Source organism: Rutidosis leptorrhynchoides, chromosome 9 (assembly GCF_046630445.1).
Source record: "Rutidosis leptorrhynchoides isolate AG116_Rl617_1_P2 chromosome 9, CSIRO_AGI_Rlap_v1, whole genome shotgun sequence".
Taxonomy (NCBI): Eukaryota; Viridiplantae; Streptophyta; class Magnoliopsida; order Asterales; family Asteraceae; genus Rutidosis; species Rutidosis leptorrhynchoides.
Window position 1 is genome coordinate 329,161,374 of NC_092341.1, and position 5,258 is coordinate 329,166,631.

The window sequence follows — 5,258 nt, forward strand, 5'->3', positions numbered from 1 at the left end:
ATTAATCAAATATCTAACAAATTGTTGTTTAATCTTAACTAGTCCGGACCGGTCCGCGCGTTGCGGCGGGGGCTTTCGGCCTGCATATTCATATTTAACGTAGCGTTGTGTATTTACAGAGAGGAACACGGCCCATGTGTTAAGCGCCGTTTTAAATGTCGTCGTGTTAAGCGTTTTTTAAAAAGTATCCGTTTCGAACGTAGTTAGTTTTATTTTGTTCAATATATTTTTTCAAGTGTAACGGTACTGTCGGAAAAATTTAACTCGTGGCGAACAGAAAGATACGGGCTGTCGTTGTGTTTAGTGTTTTTTAAAAAGTGTCCGCTTCGAACGTGGTTAGTTTCGTTTTGTTCATAAAATTATTTCGAGTCTGACGCTGCCGTCGAAAAAATTTAACTCGTGGTGAGTGGGAAGATACGGGTTGTCGTTGTGTTTAGCATTTTTTGAGAAGTGTCCGTTTCGCATATAGTTAGTCCCATTGGGTTCGTAAGATTTTTTCGAGTTGAACGGTGGTCTCGGAAAAATTTAATTCGCACCGAGCGAGAAGATAGGGCCCGTTATAAATTCGGGTGGAATTACTTTCTTTTATTTTAATAAAATTATATATTTACACTTTTTACTTCTGAAAAAGTGTAAACTTGAGGGGACGTTTTGTAAATATAGCAGAAGTTGTGAGACCGTTTGTAATGTGAATGCAAACTCAAAACGAAAATCGTGTATAACTGAAACTACACAAAAGCTCATGGCTTTTTATAATATAATATAATATATAATATAATATAATATAATATAATATAAGGTATTATGAGGGTCCTACAGTGTATAAATATTTGTCACATATATGTAATTCTAATCATTTTAATAAGTGACTGCAGCCGACATAAAAGACGATACATGCACAATTGCATCCAAAGTTAGTCACTATGGGTTGGATTTTTGTAATTATCAAAGCCACTTGATACACGAATGGACATTCGATAATGACATTTTGGGCCATCAAACTTGTTCTTGCTACTTTTAAGATCGGTTGCAACGAATCATTCGTAATCTTATGTCTTGCCGATCAATGGCGGATGGAGGAGGGTAGCTTGGGGTGTTGAGCTACCTTTAAGTTGACCACCGACACCAAGTAATATACTTTTCATGAATTAAGTTGACTCCGTATGTTAACTTTTCATGAATTATTTATGAGCATCCCTTATTTCCTATAAGTGCATACAAACGTTTTATTTGTCTACTAGAAGTCTAGTCCAATTGTAAATGGGCCCAATAAATATTTAAGGTCAATACTTGATATCATAAATTTATACTTTGTACTAAATTAGGATGAACAAGCATATGGCCAGCCGCGCGTTGCGGGGGCCAACCATATAAACGTTATGTGTACTATCGTTAACATTATGTAGCAAAAATACTAACAACATAACACAAATTTATGGGCAACAAAAACACAAATAAGAAAGTGTAATAGAAGGCCAATCGTTAGACAATCACACAAAGAAGCAAGACACAATACATAAAATGGCTAGTTGCTAAGCGTTCTTAAAAATGTAACAGTAGCGAAAAAAAGAAAAACGAAAAAAAACTATTGTACAACGTTGCAGAAAGTACGTAAAGAAGTAAGCTACAACAACGAAGCTCAATGCACCCCTGGAAAAAAGGCGAACGATTAATAAAAATCCACAACGTATACTATAAACGGCATCGATAAAACCACAACTAACGTAACGTTAACAACGATAATAAATTCCAAAAATAACACACATGATTAACAAAAATAATAACAAAATGTATTAATTATATTTTTTTGCAACTTATGTAAGAATCTAGCTGAAAAGCATAGAATCAATAGAGTTCAAACAACTTGAATTGTCACCATCATGCTTACGAGTTCAATTTGTTGAATGGAATATCTTAGCAATTTGATACGTCAAAAATGAAAGTCTTTTCTTTGTTTTCCCACATAGATTTCGACACTATGAAGATCATAGCAAATATAATAAATTTCATAAACTGGTAGAAAGACTGATAATCAAGTTAAGTTCTTTTTGGCTTTTTTTATATACTTTGACCCACAAAAAACCTCCAACTTATTATGCACCCGTCTACAAATCTGGAATCGTTTATGGAATATGGTTGTATACGGGTCAGTTGATATAAGTTTACCAACATGAATTGATGTGTGAGTTCATATCTTGGCTCCATCCTAACTCATGATAATCACAAAAAATGTCCATTTTAATCAGATTGTATCATTAACTCTATACTTAAGCACCTCATTTCAATACCTAAGACATTGTTGTGAAAGTTATTAAACAAAACTCACCCTTAACTTTGTTGCAGCACTGCCACACAGAAAGATAGCAATTATAGCGAGAACAACCGATAATCACAAACTTGATCAAACGGAGTATGAGTTTAGGATGACTGAACCAAAAAAGAGCATGTTCGGGCTGCTTGTCGGTGTCAAATTACTTCTGCCATATCACGAGTCCTACCTATCTTAGTTATGATCACTTGCAACATAGTTCCCACAATAAGTATCATCTACGACGTAACTATACTTAAAATCATAAATATAAATTATATTTAAACCCATATGCCAAATGATTCACTATACAAAAATCAAACACCAAATATTGATGGTATACTTGCAAAGTTGCAATCAGTGTGATGAAAGAAACGATACATATGCATAGCAATCTGAAAACAGCATAAAGATAAGTTTAAAAATAAATAAATAAATAAAGATATCCAACAATCTTAGACTGTTATTAAAAAAATAAAATGGTACAGATTGTTGTACGACTGGTTGCTTACCATGGGTATCGGTGAGACGCAATAAACTACAAAGAACCAAACTGTTGCACTGCATATGATATGTTCAGTTTTTTAAAGTTAAAACTACATATATGACCAAATAATATATAGTTTAACAAAAATGGAATACGAATGAGCAGTTAACATTATTTCAACGGTAACTTAGAAATCTTTTTTGAGAGATCTACTGGTATATCTATGGGATGAAATCATTGTTGACTGTCGACCGTCAATTGTGCTAATATACTACAACAAATGTCACTATATCATTCAACACATCGAATATAACCATGCCTAAGGATAAGGTAATCAACTTTCGCAAATGATTTAAAAAACTACCTGAAAAGCATATATTCAATAAATTAGAGAAAGAATAGAGGTCATGTTTTTGAGTATAAACACCAAGAAGCAAGTAAATACCTCAATAATTTCCATGTCAATCGAAAGAAAGTTGGCACTGCTCAACTTTTGAAGTAGATTAACAATTTTTGAAGAGAACATATGTTTGAATCACCAGCAGCACTTATATTCCAAATGTTTCAAGCCAGATGCTAAGATGGCAGCTAGACTCCGTGGATTGGCTATTATGTCCGAAGACAGCAGGGTGTTTCACAAAAACAACCAAATGGTTGCTCACGATTCACAGATGATTATATATGATAGTATAGCTGCAACTTAAATGTTTCCTTGCTGATACTTCAAACATGTTTCCTCATCACTGTTAAGCATAACTCTGCTAGTTTCTTTTTGTGTAATTTTTATATTTAATAAAATTAACTTGCCTTTCAAAAAAAAAAAAAAAAAAATGATATGACCTATATACTAAAGCAAATAAAACGATAATAAGACTCACAACATTATACAACGGCTAAATGGGAAAACTTGGGAGGCAAATTCCACCAATCAACCAACACAAATCAGTTACAGAACAATAAAAACAGAAAATTTACGAATGTAAATAAAAAAGGCAAAACAAAGTTATTAAAAGATTATAAACCTAAATCACCTACAACATGCGTTAATCAGTAAATAAACATTCATAACCACCGCCAAACCCTAATTTTTGTATATCGACACAATCGCACAAATCATAATTTTTGTGTGAACGTTTTGTAGCAAAAGAGAAAAAGATACCAGCAATAATCGTTAATCGATGTACTGGTTTTGATTTCTTCGCACAAATACTGAAAGGATGGCACAATTGCTACAGGAAAAAAATCCCCAAAACCCCCAGGTTGTAGTGAAAGAGCAAAGCATTCCAAAAATTGCGTCGGTGGCGGTGGCGGTGGCGATGGCGATGAAGACGATGGGATTCGGGGGCGACAGGATGGAACTGGCGAGGGAAAGAATCTCCCAGGAAAACCATAGAAAATTCGTGGCTGACCAAATGGAGAAGGGAAAAAGGGTGCAAGTGATAAATATTGTGGTGGTTTAAAAAGACGAAAATACCCTTCTACAATATTTTATTATGATGAATAGTAAAAACATTACTATTATTAATTAGTGGATAGATATTGAAATTTTGGGATTATACTCTGCCGTAACTAGAGCCGTAACTACCTTCATTTCATCTTTTTAAATTTTGTAAGTTTAATTCTACAAACGTTATACCAAATCTTTATTATTCTTCATTAGATTTCATGTATCATAACCTTAATGAGTTATTATTTTATTTTTACAATTTTGCCAATTATCAAACTACATGTTACTGCATATCTGTTTATTGTTATATGAACTTTGTTATTTCCTATTACTCTTTACTCTTTAGAATTATCACAATTGTATTTTGTTATATATATATATATATATATATATATATATATAGTGGTAGGATCAAGAGGGAAGTAACCATTCGGGGGGGAAGCAGGGGGAAGCAAAAACTTTTTTTTTTTTTTCGTTTTTTGAAAAAACTTTGTTCACGAACATTATAGATGAGATGAAAATATGAACATTTAGTAGAGACACTTTGTGATAAATGTTTTTATTTTGGCGGGAAAACGTTCGAGGAAGTAATATATAACAATTATCGTGTTTTTCGAGCGTATTTTGAGGTTTTAGCTATTGGGGTTTAGATATTAGGGTTTAGATATTAGGGTTTATAGGGTTTAGATATTAGGGTTTAGAAATTTAGGGTTTAGATTTAGGATTTAGATTGAGTTTTTAACACGGACGGTTTAGAGTTTAGGGTTTAGGGTTTGGTGTTTTGGGTTTATGGAATAAACTCAAAACACCAAACCCTAAACCCTAAACCCTAAACTCTAAATCGGGCTAAATTTTACTTCACAAAACATGAAAATAAAAACGTTCATATTCTTCACGAACAATATTATCTTGAATGTTATTTTTGTCGATCGTTTTCGCGCCTAAATAATAACATTCATCACGAAGTGTCTCTTCTAAATGTTCATATTTTCGTGTGATCTTGATGACGGGAAAAA

General features: G+C 33.1%; 1 long non-coding RNA gene across 2 annotated transcripts; it reads right to left on the reverse strand.

Moving 5' to 3' along the window:
- Positions 1 to 1,447: 1,447 nt before the first annotated feature.
- LOC139867354 (uncharacterized) lies at positions 1,448 to 4,115 on the reverse strand. Of its 2 annotated transcripts, XR_011765811.1 has the most exons (5): positions 3,955 to 4,115; positions 3,241 to 3,553; positions 2,821 to 2,869; positions 2,327 to 2,703; positions 1,448 to 1,650 (listed from the first exon to the last, which is right to left on the reverse strand). It is a non-coding gene; the product is annotated as an uncharacterized lncRNA (long non-coding RNA). The 2 variants fall into 2 exon arrangements; XR_011765810.1 differs by lacking the exon at positions 1,448 to 1,650 and having other exon boundaries at positions 1,686 to 2,703.
- Positions 4,116 to 5,258: the final 1,143 nt, after the last annotated feature.